The sequence below is a fragment of the Rattus norvegicus genome, chromosome 2 (assembly GCF_021556685.1).
Source record: "Rattus norvegicus strain SHRSP/BbbUtx chromosome 2, alternate assembly SHRSP_T2T, whole genome shotgun sequence".
NCBI classification, from domain to species: domain Eukaryota; kingdom Metazoa; phylum Chordata; class Mammalia; order Rodentia; family Muridae; genus Rattus; species Rattus norvegicus.
This window is the reverse complement of record NC_141535.1, coordinates 151,860,671-151,882,152: the sequence shown is the minus strand read 5'-3', so window position 1 is coordinate 151,882,152 and position 21,482 is coordinate 151,860,671. Positions and strand designations below refer to the sequence as shown.

General features: G+C 44.5%; 2 long non-coding RNA genes across 10 annotated transcripts in view; one reads left to right on the top strand and one right to left on the bottom strand.

The window, feature by feature from the left end:
• The window catches only part of LOC147996288 (uncharacterized), a 42,224-nt gene that overhangs the window by 15,609 nt on the left and 5,133 nt on the right, over window positions 1-21,482 (top strand). For 2 of the 3 annotated variants that reach the window (XR_015675354.1, XR_015675360.1), the window contains exons 2-3: window positions 14,648-14,825; window positions 15,379-20,748. This is a non-coding gene — a long non-coding RNA (uncharacterized LOC147996288). Of the gene's footprint in view, window positions 1-14,647; window positions 14,826-15,378; window positions 20,749-21,482 lie in introns of those variants that run through there. The other variant, XR_015675357.1, reaches the window with a different exon arrangement.
• Window positions 9,445-12,692, bottom strand: LOC147996289 (uncharacterized). Of its 7 annotated transcripts, none has more exons than XR_015675346.1 (5): window positions 12,485-12,692; window positions 11,493-11,672; window positions 10,248-10,296; window positions 10,024-10,078; window positions 9,445-9,619 (listed from the first exon to the last, which is right to left on the bottom strand). It is a non-coding gene; the product is annotated as an uncharacterized LOC147996289 (long non-coding RNA). The 7 variants fall into 7 exon arrangements; XR_015675348.1 differs by having other exon boundaries at window positions 9,445-9,788; window positions 10,024-10,127; window positions 12,485-12,660; XR_015675347.1 differs by having other exon boundaries at window positions 10,024-10,127; window positions 12,485-12,660.

The following is a 21,482-nucleotide window of genomic DNA, read 5'->3' as shown; positions in this document are numbered from 1 at the left end:
TGGATAACCTAGAGGAGTCCCTATCAGGATCCATTAATGACTATGGCAGAAGCCAGATGCCTCGAACCAGACCAATGACTCATTACAACGAACATTTGCAAGTAAAGATATATGGACAGAGGGATACACTGTAGGTAAGACACACTGACACACTACAGCTTCCATGACAAGACGTTTTCTATGCTTTGCTTTATTTATTTACTTTTTAAAAATTTTCTTTGTGGGAAGAGGTTGCAAGGGCAGAGAAAGGATACAAAGGGAAGGGGAGACGAGTGGGATTGAGGTGGATGATGTGAAACTCACTAAGAATTAATAAAAAGTTTAAAAAAAGAGTTGCTATGGTCACGGTGTCTCTGTACAACAATAGAAACCCTAACCAACACAGTTTCTCATTCCTAAAAAATTTCAGTTTGTGATTTCATGTTTTCGCTATGAGGTTTCAGTATACACTGGCTTGCAGATCTGGACCTAGGCACAAGTTACACAGATAAAATCTGCTTCTGAATCAGGTGGTGGTGATCCCAGCACTCGGGAGGCAGAGGCAGGCACATCTTCATGAGTCTGAGGCCATCCTGGTCTACAGAGCAAGTTTCAGGACAGCCAAGGCTACACAGAGAAACCCTGTCTTGATGCCTCCTCCCCACCTCCAATCTGCTTTAGATTCACTTTTATACTCTGGTCTCACATACTTAAAACTGGGCTGATTATAAAGACAACTTCAGGTACTTTAACTTTTGAAGATTTTTTTGTTTTTTTTTTTCTATGTGTAATAAGTCACAGAGTATAATTTTTCATCCCGCATTTTCTTTTTTATTTCTTTATTCTCCTCCTCCTCCTCTTCCTTTTTAGACAGGGTCTTTCTACATAGTTCTGGGTATCCTAAAACACACTATGTAGATCAAGCTGGCCTTGAACTCATAGATCAATCTGCCTTTATCTCCCGATGTATTTCTTTGCAGGTATTAAAGGCATGGCCCTTTAGTTTCTTATCCCATATTATGTGTGTTAATTTTTATACTGTTTTAGAGTCTATACAACCATCACTTATAATAGCCATTTCCCATTCAATTGTTTTTATCATATTCTACCAAATCATGACCTTCTACTGTTAGATTACGAGTTACTTCTAGTTTCCACTATAGTGAAGAATATTGAAATGAACATTTTTCATTCTAAAACATTTTCTGTTCTTGATTTAGTCTTTTTAAAATTATTACTTTTTACTGATACTTTGTGAATTTCGCATAATGCACCCCAATCCTACTCATTTCCCATCCCTTTGTATCAGCCCTCTGCCCTTGCAATCTCCCCTGCGAAATAAAATAAAGATAAAATAAAACAACAACAAGAAATCTCGTGAAGGCTGTAGTGTGTCACAGTGTCCCACAGTATCCCCTCTGTCCACACATCTTTACTTGCAAATGTTCATTGGAATAAATCATTGGTCTGTTTTGAGACCTCTGGCTTCTGCTACGTTATCAATCCTGAATCCTCATGGGATCTCTCTGATATCTTCTTGTTGCCCTGTGTTATGGAGCTTCTACAGATTTGGATTTGTAGGACCCATCCTTTCACATGATCCATCAGATCATAGATGGAATAGACATTGTGTAGCCAACTCAAAGCCTTGGATCTGGACCTGGGAGGTAGCCAAGCTGGTCGTCCTGCCAGCTCTTCTTTGTCAGCACCACCAGGGTGAGCTCTCCAGAACCGCCTGGGCTAGCTCACCTAACGCTGCACTCAGCCGGTTGTGGGGTCAGCTCTCCTGCTCTGGTGTCCTAGGGTTGATTCACCTGTACTTTTGCCACCTGGGCCAGCTGTGCTGTGATGCCCAGGTGAGGTGCAGAACCTGATCTCTTGAGTGCTCCCTGGTAGGAGTGGGGCCAACTGTCCAGTGTTCATGCCCTAGAGGCCATCTTACCTATTCCCTGACCATCAGGGCCACCTCTACTGTGCTGCCCAGGCAAGGGGCTGGGCCAGCTCTCCTGAGTTTGGTGGCTGGCAGGGTGAGGAGCCAGATCAGCACAGTGCCTCAGGTAACAGTCTTGGCCAGGGACATCTGCATGGCCTTTGGGTCCCTGGGACATCAACACAGACAACAAGCTGCCATAGGACCATGGCCTCTGATAGCAACATGGGTCCAGATGCCCCCATGGCCTCAGGTCAGCAGACTCAAGCCACTCAGATCAGCGTCCCCAGCCCCCTCCCAGGGCAGCATGGCCCTCAGATATCCATATTGTCTCTGGTGGCAGTCCAGATCACAGTCATCAGCTTGGCCTTTGGCTCCTCATGTCAGCCCGTTCCTCACCTCTGGAGGTGGAGACTCGAGGTCCATCTTTCTCCTCAGTGTTCAAACCTCTCAGCTTTGCTTTGTCTTCCGTCCCTCCCCCTGAACTCCATCTTTCCATCTCTCCAGCACACACTGTCCATCACAGTGGCACTAGCAACAGATGCCTGGGTGTCTTTCTGCTAACCGCCTTAGGCCAGCCATTCCAGGGCCATTGGCTTATTCTTTAGCATATAGATTTCTAGGAGCGGGGTTCTAGGTCAAAGATTATGAATTTTTTTTGAGACTTGATCTTATCGTGTAATCCAAGCTGGTCTGGAACGCATGAATCCTTCCTCCTCAATCCCTGATATGCTGGTGTGACAAGCATGGGCCATCACTCCTAGCTAAACATTCAACACTTTGGATTGTTGGAAATGTCACCAAATATCTTCAAATGATAGCTGGAAAGAAAGGCAGAAAGGTGGCAACTCCCTAGAGCACCAGGCCTTTTCCTGATCTTAAAACAAACAAAACAAAACAAAACAAAAACAAAACAAAACAAAACAAAACCCCACCACCAACAAGAAAACATGAAATAGTCTGTGTGCATGGTGCCTCCATGGATGAAGGTATTGGATCTAGAACTGGAGCTATGGCCAGTTGTGAGCTGTCTTGTGGGTGCTGAGAATTGAACTCCAGTCCTCTGAAGAGCAGCTAAGGCTCTTAACTGCTGAGCCATTTCTCAAACGCTTGACTACCACCCCATATTCTTTATGGATCTGACCCATCCAAAATGTTAAAGAGCTTTATTCGTGGCTTGTAGTTAAGCAGGAAGTTGGGAGAGTATCAGGCAGAGTGAACTGCACATCTCCAGGGCGAACTGAGGTTCTTTAGCACTTAGTGACCCAGAGTCAGCAGAGTCCTGGTAACTCCAGCACTCTGAGGAGTCTCCATCTAAACACCTGAAAAAACTGAGGCTCCATACAGCCAATACAGTTCCTAAGCCTGGAATTGCATCCGAGAATTAGTTATGGAGATTTTGTCTTGTTGACTTTTGGTTTTGAGGCACAGTCTCACGAAGTCCAGGCTTGCCTCAAACTCCATTATGTAGCAGGGATGACTCTGAACTCTGGATCCTTCTGCTGTCATCTCCCAAGTGTTGATAGTACCGCTTTGCATCACCACATCCAGCCCTTTACAATGATTGGTAAGAATCTAAGACTCAAGGCTCGCCCCTTTAGCTGTAAGGAGTCTGAGGCAAGACCCCGTTTCACTACTGCACGAACGCTTTCTGCTGCTATTAATATGTGTAAGCACTGAGAACCGTGGACGTAGCAGAAAAACTGGGGCTTTAGAGCCTTTGATATCTGATCAAATCTCATTGCTGGCTTTTGTTAGTGATGGGATTTTAAGTTTGTTAATGGCCTCTCCGCTCCTTAGACCTCACTTGTTAAGCACAGCGGGGTAAATTGCACAAGGGTTAACTATCACGGCATATGTAATACGTCAAGGTTCCTGGCACCAAAGATTTGATGTTCAGAAATACCATATCCATTAGTACCATGTGCCTAAGGTTTCACAACTGTCTAAAAGGGAAACGAGAAGTTCGTCAGAACTGTTCTGTGTACCCAGTAAGCACTGAATAATGCTTGCTGCATATCTGTCATGTTTCCATGGGTCAGTCTGGGCCTTTAACCCAGGCCCTGCATTTGAATCTACATTTGCTAGCTGTGCTTCTGGTCCAAGAGTTTCTACATCTTTCCAAAAACAGCACCACTAACTTGATAGCAAGTGTTCAAACACATGGACCTTCAGGCATATGTCACATTTAAACCCTAGTTGGTGAGACAGTTCAGAGTCAATGTTGCATGGATGAGGCCAAAAAACCTTATCTCTTTTTTTTTTCTTTTTTTCGGGGCTGGGGATCGAACCCAGGACCTTGTGCTTCCTAGGCAAGCGCTCTACCACTGAGCCAAATCCCCAATCCCCAAAAAACCTTATCTTAAGTACTAATTTACCTCCCACGTTCAGTTCTCAGCTAAAGGAACCTGTTTTAATTCTGATTAAACAGCTAGGATTAAGCTCATGCTTTAGAAACAGACGTTGACAAGAACATGATTTTTAAGAAATTTTTTTAGAATTTTAAAAATTATAGTAAGCTTAGGAATACATTATTAAAGCTTTTTAAAATTTTATTTATTTATTTATTTATTTATTTATTTATTTATTTATTTATTTATTTATTGCTACAGGGTTTCTCTACATAACTTGGACTGTCCTGAAATTTACTATGGATTGGCTCTGTGCACGACATATCTGGCTCCTGTTTTTTTTGTTTTTGTTGTTTTATTTCTGGTTTGGGTTTTTTTGTTGTTGTTGTTGTTTGTTTGTTTGTTTTAATTGACTATATTGTAAAGTCCCCTCCAAAATGTCCTAGTGCTAATTTCATTCTTTGCTGACTTTCACTTAAATATCTTTAGCACAATATTTTACGTGTCATGGGACAGAATATGAGTGAAAACCAGACGTCATTTTAGAAATTGTGAGCCTGAGATCTGGCTCTGTTGTGCAGTGTGTGTGAACCTTGGGTTTCCGCTATTTGGTGGTTTCTTCCTGATTGTGACGTGAGTCCTTCGTCATAGGTTGAAACCAGTCTAGGAAGCATGATGCTGGCCCTGTGTTTTTAGGAATTTATTAAGCACCTGCCATTCATTCGGCTTTCAGTAAGAAGTGTAGTGGGAATTAGAGAGCTCTGGGTCTTTAGGAAGTAGCCTGGAGTTTCAGTAGAAGGGATAAATCCCACCTTGAAGAATAACCAGGGACCAGTTTCTACTCAAGAGCTTCAACAAGTTCATCCAGAGTGATTCAGGCAAGAAATAAATGGTAACGCTTAAGAGATGACAATCACAGAGAAATGGAAGGGAATTGAAATCCAATTTCCTTTCTCTTAGTGTTCTATTTCTCTTTAGTCTTGGACATAAAGTCCTGGACAGTAACAACCTGAAACAAAACTGTTAGAAGCTAGCGGGAGCCAGGCATTTTCCTACCAGCACATTCCAGCCCCGGAACTGTCTGAATTCTAAATCTCCATTATCCCGTCGAGTTTCCAGCAGCCTTTTTTGCAAGCCCTGTGCCTTAGACTCTATGTGCCCCAGACAGCCTGGACGAGGCCCAGACCGTGCAAAGAGTTCACAGTGGGCACAGGGTACAAAAACTGATGGGGAGGAATGTTCCAGCAAAGCCATCTCCGAACATGGCCTCTGGGAGGTCAAATCCCGAGTCAGAACTAACCTGAGTGTTGTTCATGCCCAGTGCCGGGGTGGGGGCGTTGGCTGTGTGTGTAAGGGGAAAGCAGCTGTTAATGCTAGTGGGCATTTTAGTCTGAACCTCCTCACCCCACAAGAACTCTAACTGTTGTTTGTTACGCGCTCTTCCGGCAACAACATGGAAACATCGACAGGCCATCTGTCCTACTCTCAAATGTTAAACGAACAAACAGTCATATGCTGTCTGGATTATGAAGCTAGAAAGGGAGGTTTGAGAGGCCCCAGTGAGAGTTTAACAAGTGCTACCTGTAAAAGTGTTGATTTGGAAACGACTTCCTCAACATCTGAAAGAAAATGGACCACGTTGTTTGTTTTTTTGTTTGTTTTTTTCAGAGTTCAGCTGCACAGCCAGGAGAAAGAGTGACCCCCTTACCCCTGCCACTAATTTCCTGTTGGAGAAGGTCTCCCTCACCCCTGCCGACTGACTGTGTGTTCTTGGGATAGCCTTTATCTCTGGGTCTCAGTCTTCCCATCTGTGTTGGCCCAGGAATGTTGGAAGGTCTTTCCTGGCTGGGACATCCCGATTCTGTGCAAGCCATTTTCGGCTGTGCTAAATTATGCATTGCTCCACCCAGGGAGAGCTAACTCTGTGTAAGAGATGAATAACATGCACTGCTAGACTTTCTGATTAAGTGGGGCTCAGCACCTCGCGGCACCACGCTTTGCCAGGATGATGAGTCTCTGCCTGAGGGAAGACAGAGCTATTTTGAGGCAGAGCTGATTAGAGATAAGGTGTTGCAATTCTTTGCCAAACCCTGGCCATGATTCACCCAAAGCTCTTGGGCTTAAAGCTTAACCCTTGATGAATGGATGTAAGCTAACCTCCTTGCTTGCTTGGGAAAACGATACCAGCCACACCACTCCTTGTGCTCCAGTTTTATCTGTCAGTTAAGAACACCTTTGACCTCTCCTTGCTTAGAGAGCACCTCTGGGGTGCAGCTCGTTTGTAATCTCTCTCCTTGACATCTTCTCTGCTGTGCTCTTTTCTGTTACTCAGTCTTCTGAGTTATATAAAGGGGATCAACTTCACAATCCTCTTAAATAAATCCAGCCACCCTGTTAGGCAGGGCAATGGAAGTGTCACAAGATGCTTGGAAGGGGAAAAAATACTTCAGCATGCAAAAAGCCCAGAATATGACCAAGCTATACAACTGACCAAAAGACCACTATGTTCATGTTACTTTGAAAACTAACAAAATTAAATGGAGAAGTGGCTACAACGTTATAAAATGCTTCAGTGGATGGTTCCCACTATTTACAGTCTTGGTGTGTTATCTTTAACCCGTTTGTTTATGTTTTGGCTTGACACTGAGGACAACCCCTGTGGCAGTTTGACAGAACAGGGTTAGGACTGGGGCTTACACTGCGCTGGGTTTTATACAGTTGCTTTGGTCCTAACAAGCAAGATGCAGAGGAAAGTTTTAAAATTGACTCAGATTTCAGAAACACTTCAGAGAGTTCATTCCTTTAAAAAACAGCCTGTACCTCACTCAGCCCTTCCTAATGGAACAATCATAGCTCTGTTTGCTTCAGAAAAGGTGATTTAAAAAATGTATTCTTGAGGGACATAAGCCAATGTAGCAAACACTGTTGTTTTATTAATTAATTAGTCAATGAATTAATTTGCCTCCTGACTTCAGTCTCCACTTTCTTCTCTCCTCTGAGTTCCTTACCCACCACTACCCCTCCTGCCCATCCACTTCTCCTGCCTTTCTCTTCTGAAAAGTGTAGGCATCCCATGGATATCAACCAGTCTTGGCATACCAGGTTGGAGAAAGACTAGGCACAATCTTCTCCTGTTGAGGCTAGATGAGGCAGCCCAGTAGGGGCAAAGGGTCCCAGTCAGAGACAAAGTCAGCTCCTGCTGTTAGGAAGGCCAAGCTACACAACTATAACCTATGTAACAGAGGGCCTAGGTCGGTCCCATGGAGGCTCCTTGGTTGGCAGTTCAGTCTCTGTGAACCCTAGTGGGTCCAGGTTAGATGATTCTGTAGGCTTGTGATATCTTGTGATTTCTTTGACTCCGTTGGCTCCTACCATCTCTCTTCCCCCTCTTCTGCCGAATGTTTGGCTGTGGGTCTCTGCATCTGTTTCCATCAGTTGCTAGGTGAAGCCTCTCTGAGGATGGTTATGCTAGGTTCCTGTCCCAGCATGTCTTGTAGGTAGGACAAATTGTGTGTCAAAGGTTTTGTATCTGGTTGGTGTCCCAATCCCTCCATTGGAAGTCTTGTCTGGTTACAGGAGATGGTCAGTTCAGGCTCCATATCCCCCATTGCTAGGATCTAAGTTAGGGTCACCCTCACAGATTCCTGGGAGTTTCCATTGCACTAGTTTTCTAGCTGGTGGCAGAGATGTCTCCCTTTCCCCCATTCCAATTGTCTCTCCCAGTACTCTCCCCTTCTGTCTTCCCTCCACATGATCCCCCCTGTTTCCATCTCCCCTCCGTCTAGTCTGTCAACAACCCCCCCCCCACGATGTCTATTCTATTTCCCCTTCTCAGTGAGATTCACGTGTTCCCTTGGTCACTCTTTGTTACTTAGACTCTTTGAGTCTGTGCCTTGTAGCATGGTTATCCTTTACTTTATGGCTAATGTCCACTTATAAGTGAGTGCAAACCATGTTTGTCTGTCTGGGTCTGGTTACCTCACTCAGGATAATCTTTTCCAGTTCCAGCCATTTGTCTGAAAATATCACAATGTCATTGTTTTTTAATAACGGAGTGATACTACATTGTGTAAGTGTACCACATTTTCTTTATCTGTTCTTTGGTTGACGGACATCTAGGTTGTTTCCAGTTTCTGGCTATTATGAATAAAGCTGCTACGAACATAGTTGAGCAGGTGTCTAGATGCATTGACTTTCCCTTTAGATGCTTCTCCCAGGAGACAATATTTACCCAGGGAGGAGCTGCCAGATTTGTGAGCCCTTCCCTCTATCCGTGACTGGATGTTGATAGCATGAAAGTTTTAAATATGAAAAGGGGATGGGAAGATTACATAGAACATTTATGTAACATTATCCAGCCTTCAGCAATAATAAACAAACAAATATATACATTTGTATATACTGTGGTGATACAATGCTCAATATTAACCTGTAAGCTCCACCTGCCCAGGAATCAGATAACTTCCTGGAATGCTGGGAATTGTAGTTCTTGGTGAATAACAAAGCCTCATGGGATACTATAGTGGTATATAAGTTAGTTCTCACAAGCCCCTGCAACACGTGGTTTGAGGCCACTCTTAAGTGGGAAATTCTGGGGAATGTCCCTGACCAAAGTCCATCTTTTGGTCAGTATTTCATATTGAATAAAGCTTGCTTCATATTTGTTCCCAAATGGTGGAGTGGGTTTTCTGGCAAATTGCAGGATTATCAATGGTTATGAATAAAAATGTCCCCCACAGGCCCTCAGGGAGTGGCACTATTAGGAGGTGTGGCCTTGTTGTAGTGGGTGTGACTTTAATGGAGGAAGTGTGTCACTGTGGAGGCAGGCTTTGAGGTTTAGGAAGCTTAAGCCAGTTCACTTCCCGTTTCTTGTCCATCCAGATGTAGAACTCTCAGTTATCTTTCCAGCATTATGTCTGTCTGCATGTCATCTTGTTTTCCTCCACAAGAATAATGGACTAAACCTCTGTAAGCTGGCTCCAATTAAACATTTTCCTTTGTAAGAGTTACCATGGTCATAGTGTCTCTTCACAGCCAAAGAAACTCTAATGAAGGCATGTACCTATCTCCTTTTTCTGCACTGTCTGACATCTGTGAGTTATTTCTCATGAAATATCATAAAATTTTACATGTAGATATTTAACAGTTGTACTAAAAAAAAACAAAGGTTCTTTTAAAAAGGGCATCACTTTAATGTTGGTACTGCTGTGTTTCTGGATCTATACAAGCTGTGAGAGATGCTTCAGTTCTTCAGGGCTGGGGAGATGACTCAGTGGGTAAGAGTGCTTGCTTCACCATCTTGAGGACCTGAGTTCAAATCCTCAGCACCCGGTAAAAGACCAGGCATGGCTGTGGGTACCTGTAGCCCCAACATTGTAGGGCAGAAGGAGGGAGAACCCCAGAGGTCAATGGCCAACCAGTCTATCTGAAAATGCTTGCTTCCGGTTCCAGGAGAGGCTCCGTCTCAAGGAATAAGAATGTCTCACTCAAAGGCACAGGCGTACACATGTGCACCCACCACATACACACTGAAAAAATAAAACCTTAATGATTTCTTTAAGTTTTTAATAATAAACTTAAACTGTGTAAATTTGGCAATAATTCTTCAATAAAGGTAGGTATTGGACTTGATGGGAAGAGGGCACCTAATTTGGCCTACAGTGGAGATGAGAGGACATAGCTGGATCCCTAGAAAGTGCCCTGGTTTCTCCCTTCAGGTAACTGCCCACAGAACTTCCCAGAAGCAGGCATGGGAGTACTCACAGGTGCATACAGCTAGATCCACAAGGCCACCATGAAAGACTTCCGAAAGCTCTGCCTTTGGGACAGAGGGAAAGGTTCCTGCATTAGCAAGGAGTCCTAGTAACCTGGCAAATAGAAAAGATTTCCAGACCAGCGAGATGTCTCAGAGGGTACATCAGCCATGCTGGAAGGGCTGAGTTGATCCCTGGGGACCTACATGGTGGAATGAAAGAAACGAATCTTACCAGTTATCCTCTGGCCTCCACCTGAGTGTAGTGGCTCTCATGCCCTTCCCTAGAAATGGATAAATAAATGAAATAATAATAATAATAATAATAATAATAATAATAATAATAATAATCTTCTCCCACATTCCTTCAGAAAAGTCCACCTGGAGTTCTTAGCATTCCCTGAGCTGTCAGGAGATCAAGTCTCTTCAGAGTCAGAGGTGTTCCTGTACATGGAGGCTAACACACAGTAGTAGGGAAGGGGGAAGAAAATGCCCTGCCTTTTGAGTTGTATCACTTCAGATGTGCCTGTGTACATTGTGTCTGTGTACTTTGTTTCCTTTTGAGTTGTATCACTTCAGATGTGCCTGTGTATATCCTGTCTGTGTACTTTGTTTCCTTTTGAGTTGTATCACTTCAGAGGTGCCTGTGTACATCGTGTCTGTGTACTTTGTTTCCTTTTGAGTTATATCACTTCAGACGTGCCTGTGTTGCCTGTACTTTTCATCCCTAAGCCTTGGAAAGATTCCCTTCTTTTTGTCCAGCTCTCATAGCTCTGCCTATGTTGTGAAACAATCATGTATTTACTTCTCCTCTGCTGCCACCACCCCCAACCTTAGATTTCTCAGCCGCCAGTGCTACCCACACTGTGCACACAGCTCCCCAAATTCCCTTCTTTCCAGCTCCCAGACAATTCTTCAAGGCCTGGCCTCTTTCTGCTTATGACCCTGTCTATAGCCGCCGCCCTGGAATCAGCACTCTCAGAAAGGTCGATGACTAGGCCAAAGGATCTTGGCCAGAGGGAAAATGCAGTGCAGGGAAATCAAGCAGCAGGTACGGAAGCCCCAGTGTATGAAAGCGTTTGCTCTCAGTCTCATTTGCTTTATTATTTAAAACAGTATGGTGACAGGAAAGTTGAACTTTCTCCTTAGGAGAAAACTTAGGAGAATAAGGACCCTCCTGCATTTATCGCCCAGCATCGACACTTGCCAGCTCATGGCGCGTCTTGTTTGTATTTACATCTTCCCTCTCCCCGATACATCTCCTTCAGTGACTGATTTTAAAGTTACTGCCAGTGAATCCGTTTTAATTCTTAAAATTTTAGTTATTATCTAATAACTAATATTTATATAACTTGAATTATAAAGATACAAAAAATTACAAAGAAAAAAATCATTTCTTCTACCCTCAACCTTTTCTTAAAAAAAAAAAAGCCCCAAATATTTTATAATTCCCCCAATTAAAAAGTGGAATCACTTTCACCTTGGGCTCGGCTACAGGAATTTCTTTGGCCAAAGGAACTTGAACAAGCATCCCTCAATAATGTTTTAAGATGGGATCGTGGGTTTGCTTGCTTGTCTCCTGGAGCATGTCTGTTGTCATATGAAGAGCGTGGAGCATGGCGGAAGGCTCTAGCCATGCCAGCAAAGCCACAAATGCAATCTGGAGAAACAGTATTACTGTGAATGCTCTTTCGGGTGTGAGTTGGAATATAGTACCTCCCAACTCCAACATCAGGCTGGGCTTCCTTTCTTGTTGGGTAGATATTATATAAATATTCATATAACTTGAATTGTAAAGGTACAAAAGTTAAAAAGAGAATTGTTGACCCCTTTATCCCCACCCTTGTATTACAATAAGACAATAATTTATATCTCGCCAATTAAAAAGTGGAGTCATTTCTGCATCTTCACCTTGGGCTTGACTACATGAATTTACACACACACACACACACACACACACACACACACACACACACACAATATCTATATATCTCTATCTTTATATCTTCCACTTCCCTCAAACCTTTTACTGAAAAATGATAATACATAAATCCCTGATCTAAGTGTATTTGAGATAACAACATGTACTGGGTGGAGATTGCTTCTGTATGCCATTCTACGCAGTGACCATGAATTATTTAATTAGTCCTAACTGACAGGCGTTTAGACTGTTCCCAGTCTTCTGCCATTGCATGCAGCGATGCGATGAACAACCCTGTGATCCATTATTCAGCACAGGCGTGTGGAATTCTGAAGGATGAATCCCCAGCTGTGGCTCTCACAAGGGAAAGTCAGTACAGCAAGGCTGAGCAAAGCTTTCCCTGTGAGGAAGGCAATACTTTGTTACTGGAGAGTCTTTTCCCCTGGGCCACAGCTGTCTGGCTACTTCTTCCCACAGTACTCCCCCTTAAACCTTTGGCTGACAGGGACACAGCTGGTAAAAGAAAGCCCTTGCGGGACTGCACATCTCACCAAGGCTGAGGCCAGGGCCACAGGTTCCTGCCAGCTCTCTGTCTCTGTGTCCGCTGTGAGGGGTCTTCTAACCTCTGCTCTTCCAGGCACTCCAGTGTGAAACACTGCCTTCTGAACTCGGAGAATCGCCGGTTCAGGAGACAGTTCCCGTGAATTATGCTTCACTTACAGACACTGACAAGTCCAATAAATGCAAGGGTCTTTGTACAAACGAACAAGTATCTGGAGCTGACCTCAGCAGGGCAAAGGGCACTTTATGGAATGACTCTAATTTAATAATCGCTCCACCCACCTCAAGTTGTTAACCCGGTAGGCAACTCAAGCTGACAAATCTAAGCACATCTGAGCTGCAGAACAAAGGAGGTATGGATTAAAGTTGACGTAGAAGAGTTGCTACCAGTGCCCAGCAAAGGTGCCTGTCTGTTTCTTTGCTTCCTAGTGAGGTCTCTCCCTTTCTGCTTTAGTCCTGGGTGTTTTTGTTTTTGTTTTTGTTTTTGTTGCTGTTGTTTGTTTGTTTGTTTTTTTTGTCTTAACATTTTTTTAAAGATTTATTTATTATATATAAGTACACTGTAACTCTCTTCAGACACACCAGAAGAGGGCATCAGATTCCATTACAGATGGTTGTGAGCCACCATATGGTTGCTGGGATTTGAACTCAGGACCTCTGGAAGAGCAATGAGTTCTCTTAACCACTGAGCCATCTCTCCAGCCCCTGATTTTTGATCTTTTTTTTTTTTTCCTTCGGAACCGAGGACCGAACCCAGGGCCTTGTGCTTGCTAGGCAAGCGCTCTACCACTGTACCACTGAGCTAAATCCCCAACTTGTTTTTGTCTTTGTTCTTTTTTTTTTTTTTTTTTTTTTTTGTAGCGGGGATCTAGATAAGGTTTCTTTGTATAACCCTGACTGTCCTCGAACTCAATCTATAGACGAGGCTGGCCTTGAACTCACAGAGATCTACCTGCTGCTGCCTCCCAAGTGCTGGGATTAAAGGTATATACCACCACCCCTTGGTTACCTTTTGGGGGGAGGGTCCCACTTTTTAGAGTCACTTTTTTACAGGCTGAGCAGGGTCTGTAACCTCCATACTCCTCATCATGGACAGCTGTTCCCTTCGCTAGCTTCCCATGTAGACCGAGGCTCAGGAGAATTTGTCCCAACAAAGTCTATACTTTCTGCCTCCAGGCCGAGTTTGGCATCTGCTCTGTTCTATGTCAACAGTCATTGGAACCTCACCCTTCCTCCCCTCCCCTGGGCCTCAGGGCTTGGCTTTCAGATCCCTGTGGTCATTCCTCATTTGGAAAATGACCACCATGTGAGGTCTCAGAGGTGCCTGGCCCTCTGCCACCATAGAGGAAGAGGTCTGGGTATGTGTGTGGGGAGGGTGGGGAATCTGGGCTTGGAGTTCCCAGAATAGGGAAACCGATGGAGCTGATTCTGTCCACACCTGATAAGGCTGACGCCAGAGTTGAGGTCAGAACCCAGCAAGCAGCCTGGCAGGCCCAGGGACAGATAACCTAAGGATGCTCTGGGTCTTCTGTAGATCTCAGGAAATTTAAAATACCTGTGCAAACAGAAGAGTGCACTTTGTGGAAGGGAGAGAAGGAAGAGAGTGTGGGAACAGGCCTAAGAGTGGCCACCTGGGCTGGGCCCCCGGGGTCTCACTGCTTTCATCTCCAAAGTCGCAGACACTGGGCTAACTTTATCTCTTAATGGTTAGATCTCAGCGGCCGAGTTGCTGGAGAGTGTTTCTTGTAGTGGGTTTCTTTACTCCCTGACTAGATCCCTCAATCTTTGGAAGGGTGGGAGAAGGAAGCTGAAGGGTAGAGGAATAGAGGTATTCTCACTACTTACCAATTTTCTTTCCTAGAATAGATTGTTAATAAATATCAGGGATTAAAAACAACAACAACATGATTCCACTTTGTGGGTGAGATTTAGTTTGCACTATAACCAGGGCTATTATCAATTGAGCTACTAATGCAGACATTGTACATATGGTATCTAATTGAACCTCTCTGCAGGGTAGGCATTGCCTGCATTAAACCTCGCTGTACCATAGGCTTCCCCTTCACTTAGTGAGAGAGGAAAATGAAGTCTCAGAGAAGCTGAGAATTATGTCCAAGCTTCTAAGAGGTCAAGTTTGGGTTTCTATCTTCAAGATTCCAGGATCCAAGATGTTCCTGCCAGCATCCTGATGCTGCTTCCAGACTGACAAGGTCAGAACCCTGCTAAAGGACCAGGACTTGCTTTTCTGCTCATCCCTGTTGGCCCTGGGAACAAGCAGAGGCCCAGGACAGATGAATCTCTGGTGTTGCATACACTAGCCTTTCTCAAGAGGTAAGGCAATCTCCCACACCTCCTGTATGCACTGCGCGCGCATGCACACACACACACACACACACACACACACACACACACACACACCACACACACACACAGGCACACACACACAGGCACATAGGCACACATACATGCACAAACACAATGTGATATGAATTTTTAATAACCTTTCCCAGATTAATCTTTTTCACTTTGAAAGGGGCCCTAACAGTAATGCAGAGCAAAGCCCAGAGCCCAGCACGCATGGATTCAGCACATGGAAGGTCCTTAGTAGATATCTGTTGATGGAAGCATGAAATATGGTGGCTCTAGATCTTTTGCATCTCCTGCATCTCCTAGATGTTTTTGATTTGAGCGTAATTAATTCCCATTTCTCCTCTAGTTGTCTTTATAACTGAGTCTGTAGACAGGCTCCATGAAAAGCTGTTGGCTCCCTTTAACCAGGGAGAAACTCCCATAAAGAGAGCTGGTGATTTACTGCACAGACCCATAGGGAAGTGTGCTATTGGAATTAATAATAAAGATTGTCCAATTCTCTGTCTTTTCCCAGGCTCTTTTCCAAGACATCATGTGAAACCCTGCTGTTTCTGGATCAGATAAATCAACGATAATCTTTAACTCAGCGAGGGGCGAGTCATGGGGGGTGTTCTCCTGCATCCACGGTATACTGCTAAAATCAGATTTCCTGGAGCCCATTCACCAGAGGTTTTGAACTTGCCAGATTGCTTGCTGGGCCTAAAATACTGCGTGCCATGTGGTGACCCTGGCTTGGCTGTTTCCATGAGTTCTCTTTCCCTAAGTCACAACTGACACTTCCAAGTCACACAGAGGAAAAGAGCTCCAGACCCCACATTTCCATTAATGGCCATCGGCCAGGTCTGGCGTGTGCACTGTGCACTACTCTCTTCTGTGGTTGAGTCTGCCTTGGGGGGGGGGGGGCAGAGAGAACTGAAGAAGACTGGGGGTGGGGATGCACGTGCCTTCTGCAGTCCGATTCCTATTTCCCCTCCCCATTTCTTCCTCCGCAGCAACTTTTGGCATAAGGATTTTTTTCTCCAAACTTACGGTAACTCGTTCATCTGGTTATGCTTTCCTTTATTCATCTGCTTATGTAAGCTACACCAATGGAGCCTTTGTTGTGAGGTAAATGTGCGGGAGCCGTGAGATTTAAACTCGGCATATAAAATAATGGATTTCATCACGATGTCTCCACACTTGGCTATAGTTGGACGTTGCTCACATTCACCCTGTCGTTCGTTAACCTCTTGTTCTTTCTGCTGCTCCCTGTCTTCCCTCCAAACAGTCTCCCTTCTCCTTTTGTGTTTTGTATGTATTGGATTTGGATTCTAAAGAGCTGGATTCAGGAGGTGGGGAGAAAAACTAGTTGCCATGAATTGAAATTCTGCCAAAGTCTGCAAATGCTAAGTTAATATTTTATGTGGCGGATCTGTGGATGGCTTGTCTTTTAACCTGTGTTTCTAAGTTTTCTTTCAGTCAGACATATTAATATTTGTATAAGACAAGTTATTCAAAAGGTGACTGCATGATGAACATGTGCTACACGCATGAGGAGGTACGGGTAACGTTCTGGAAGGTGGAGAGGAGTGTGCTATGTCTGAGCTAGGTGGGGCTGTTGGACAAGGTTGTTGTTGCTGAAGTGTGACCTTGTAATGTAGCCTGGGAAGTCATCCGCTCAGCACCTTCTCTTCTCTGCCATCCATGCACCAGCCAAATCTCATCCTGCTCAGTTTCCAAGGTCCAACAGGACCGAACACATTCAGGTGTGGATATACTACAGACTGGGTCACCTCTCTCTCCGTTCTGTGGCCTACAGCGGGCTGCCTGCTCTGACTTTACTGTCAGATCTCTTCACCTCATCCTACCACTGGACCAGCCCTAGACACTCAGACTCTTACCCAGAGCTCTCTTTTCTATTTAGATTTGTTTATTTTATGTGCATGAGTGTCTCACCTGCATGTGTGCATGTGCACTACATACATGCCTGGTGCCTGTGGAGGCCAGAAAAGGGTATTGGATCCTTTGAAAATAGAGTTACAGATGTTTGTGAGCTCCTGTGTGAGTTCTGGGAAGCAAACCTCAGGCTTCTGTAAGAATAACAAGTGCTTTAACTCAGGCAACTCTCCAGACCCTGGATTTTTCTTATTTAAGGTTAGAAATGTCTTTGGTGGAAGCTCGAAATTCAGGAGCTGTTCCAGATGATAGCAGGCAGTTCGAGGAGCTTACTTGCTACCTCGTGGAAGAAATCAGCATGTCATGAGAGACAATGCTATGACCACTTGATGAGGAGGGGAGGAAAAGGGAGCTGAAGAATTATGGTGGAGTTCAAGGTCCTAACCCAGTTGCTATGATATCTGGCATAGCTCTCGTTCAAACTCATCTGGGAACTGAACTTGTAACTCAAATACCCTAAGAAAGAACAAACGGAGTAAATGACCTGTGTGTTTGGCTGGAGGGGTCGGGTGATATATATGTGTTGGGGTGGTCAATTGGCAGAATTCAAGCTTCAAGATTTGAGTCTCAAGCCTACAGCAATGGTCCATGCTTCTCCTGGACCCTAAGATGCCAACGCTCTCTGACCAGCACCCACCGATTACCTGCTTTTTCCAACCCACTTCCCTAAAGAATTCAGTAATAGTAAGATCCTGTGATGGTTACTGTTGCTTGTTATTGTCACGAGCCCAGGAGAGAAATCTGGGAATGTCTAGAACAAAGTTTCTAGCTTATGCTAATGCAAAAAGCATATCTTGACTGGAGGTGGCATCATTTCATGGGTTGAAGTAAAAAGAAGAGAGGAAGATGAACAACAGCATCCATTGTTCTCTATTCGGGGCTGCAGGTGCAAGGTGATCCACAGTGTGATCCGTCGCTGCAGTCAAGGTGAGCGACCTCATCAGGATGGGCTGTGCATCCTCAAACTGTGAGCCAACTGAAACTTTTTTTCTTTTGCTTCTGATTTTCTCTTTTACTGGAAATGGATTCTTACAGAATATATCCTGATTGCGGTTTCCCCTCTCTCTATTTGTCCCTCCCTCCCTCCCATCCAGATCCACTCCCTTTCTGTCTCACATTAGAAATCAAACTAGTGTCTACGGGATAATAACAAAATATAATAAAATAATATATAAGAGAAAACATAATTAGGACATCAAAGATGAACAAGACAAACCAACTGAAGTAAAGGAGCCCAAAAGAAGACACAAGAATCAGAGACCTACTCATTCACACACCCAGGAATCCCGAAAACTGGAAGCTCTAATGTGTACACAGAGGACCTGCTGCAGACCCATGCAGGCCTGTGCGTGCTGCTTCAGCCTCTGTGAATTCATATGAGTTTTGCTTATGTTGATTTAGGAGGCCTTGTTTTCTTGGCGTCTTCAATCCCCTCTGGCTCTGTCACCTCCTCGGCAGCACTCCCTGAGCTCCTCGGGGAGGAAGTTGATGGAGACATCCCACTTAGCACAGAGCGTTTAGTCAGTATCTTAGTCAGTGCTCTCTTGCTATGAAGAGACACCATGACCACAGGAACTCTTAGAAAAGAAAGCACTTAATTATGGCTGGCTTACAGTTTCAAAGGTTTAGCCCATTATCATCATGGCAGGGAGCATGGTGGCATTCGGGCAGACATGGTGCTGGAGAGGTAGCTGAGATTTCTACGTCTGGATCTGTAGGCAGCAGGAGGGGAGAGAGAGAGAGAGAGAGAGAGAGAGAGAGAGAGAGAGAGAGAGAGAGAGAGAGAGAGAGAGAGAGAGTCTGGGCTTGCCTAGGGATTTTGAATCCTTAAAACCCATCCCCAGTGCCCCACTTTCTCTAATGATGCAACACCTACCAGACCTTTTCATCAGAGATATATGACCCTAGAGGGGACATTCTTATTCAAACCACCACAGTGTTCTAAGTTCTCTCACTTTCTGCATACTGTCTGGCTGTGGGTCTCTCTATATTTGTTCCCATTTGCTGCAGGAGGAAGCTTCTTTGATGATGGCTGAACAAGGCACTGATCTATGAGTACAGCAGAATGACACTGGGAGTCACTTTACCATTACCTTTGTTGTTGTTGTTGTTGTTGTTTAGGTCAGTAGTATTTAGTTCTACCTAGGTCCCTGGGCTATCTAGTGTCAGGTTCTTGGTTATTCAAGCAGTGTCAGGTGTGGGTTCCATCTTATGAAATGGTCCTTAAATCAACTCAGTATTGGTGGTTACTTCCATAACTTTGTACCACTATTGCCCTAACATATCTTTCATCAAAGAAAACCTTCTTCATTAAGTCACTTTTGTCAGGCATTTTGTCATAGCAATTAGGAAAGTCAGATCCTGAGCCACCGAGCCCATATAGGAAGTATAGCTGTAGATATTCTTTTTCTTCTAGGGGACAATGAGAGTCAGGAATGCAGACATTGCGCCTCTATCCTCTCTCTTTCTTTAAATTTAAACATGTATTTATTTGTGTGTGTTTGTGAGCATTAATGCTTGCTGAGGTGTGTGCATGGAGGTCGGAGGTCAACTTGCAGTAGTTGGTTCTCTCTTCTAATCAGGTGGCTTCCAAGGATTGAAATCAGGTTGTCAGGCTTGATTTCAGCCCGAAATCAAGAGGTTGCTTTGGCCTCGAATGAATGACATCATCCATTGAGCAATCTCTCGGGCTCCTTCCCTCCCTTTCTGTAACTTAGACTGAATCTCCTCTCCTCTCCATGCCCTGCTCCCTCTTCTAGATTGTCAGTGTAGATAGACTGGATGGTTAAGTGCATCCTCTCCTTTGTCCTTTGAGACCTAGTCTGTGGATCTTCTAAGGGAAGACCAAGAATAAGAATAAAGAGTAAGGAAGTTTCTGGTGATGCCCTCACTAGCTCATGTATTCCAGGAGCAAGAGGAACTCAGATACATAGTATCACATAGCTCCTAGAGAAAGGCTTTGCTGAAATCTTAGGGGGGGCCCATCCTGGGGAACAGCACAAAACACAGACTGACTCAGAACATAGAGTTGACCCCAATCCCTTTCATTCTAGGATGTTCCAGGCAAACCAAGGACTTGTATCTGGAAACTGGGCTTAGGCCATCAGCACACACTGACAACTAGCATCCATGTATACCTTCAGATCCTCATTCTCTGCTTCTCTCTTTATCACCTTGTCTAGAAACCTACTCTGGAAGAATGTCCAGGGAGTCTGAGCTGTCCCACATACCAGACTTTTCTCTTTAGGCCCCAAATCACTACTTCATACAGATCAATAAGATTGAATAAGACTTTCAAGCTAGGATAGGAAACTGTCTGGACATGTAAGTAGAGAGAGCAGGATCCACAGGTTGCTTCTGAACCTGCTCACCCAGTTGCCTTGGCAAGGGCATCTGCACTGGAACACAGGGGAAAGCAAAGGACCACCTGCTGCTGTCTCAGTTGGGAGGGGAGGGGAATGGCAGAAGTAAGAGCTCTGCTGGTCACTGCCAGACCACCCACCCACAGCAAGTCCTCTCACAACCTAGGCCTGTCCTGGGGTCTGAGGTTTTTTTGGTTTAAGGATACTGTGAAGGGCACAGTCCTCTGAATATGAAAACCTCGTTTTTCTAAGCATAATTAGGCACAGGGACTATGTCTAGGAACAATGATTCTTCAACTAGCCTTCCATAACTTAACATTTTACCTACCATCTATGGTGCAGAATAGGTTTGCTAGCCAAGCAGAAGGTTATGCTCTTAAGATGCCAGGACTTCGCCAGGTTGAATATATCTTTAGCTGTAGTAGGAAGAAAACTTGGTTTTCATCTTTGAGTTCACATAGAATAAAGATATTGGGGTAGTCAATATGACTCATGAACCTCTTAACTTCAGTTGAGTGTTACTACCTGTTCTGTAGTAAATAACAGAAGGAAGCACTTCAGCCCATTCTCTGAAGCCTTTCCCTGCAGTGTCTTCTCCTTTTAAAAATCCCTTGCAATGCTGAAGATGAAGCTCAGGACCACAAGCCTGGTAAGTCTCTACCACTAAGTACATCCTCAGTGCTGCCTTGGCAGCATCTTGAAACCATCCGCTGAGGTAGGCATTGCAGACAACGCAGTGAGGCTAAAGACCCTGGGCTCTTAGGAGTGGTCCAAGAGGACCTGGAGTTTGTGCCCTCTGCATCCTGGTCCAGTGGCTTTTCCTTGGACATGTCTCATGAGAGCTATTGGGAAATGTACGTGTCCTCTACTCTCGTGTGTGGCTGTGGTGCCTTGGCATTGGACTCGACAGAGCACCTCTCTGAAGAAAGAAGAAAACTAATGTTCATTCATTCAATAAGGAATTTTGTTGCATGCTACCCTGTGCCAAGTGGGGGGGAGGGGGGCTGAGCACTGAGAATTCAAAAGGGAATGAAGTGTAGCCTCTATTCCCGAACAGCTCCATTCATTTAGACATTTCCCTTGGATTATGTATATATGATGTTGACCAGGAAAAGAATCATCAATTATGAGATTCCCTAAGTGACACTCTCTGCCCTTCAGTGAGTTCTGTATTGTGTCCACTGGCAGAAGAAAGCACACTTCCAAAATTGTGACAGAGTAGTGAGGAACAAGGAGCAAGGGTGAAAACCTTAAACAAACGTTAGCTGATGGTGCCTGGGCTGTAGCCCTCGGATTAGTGAAGAAACACTTCCAGAAATGG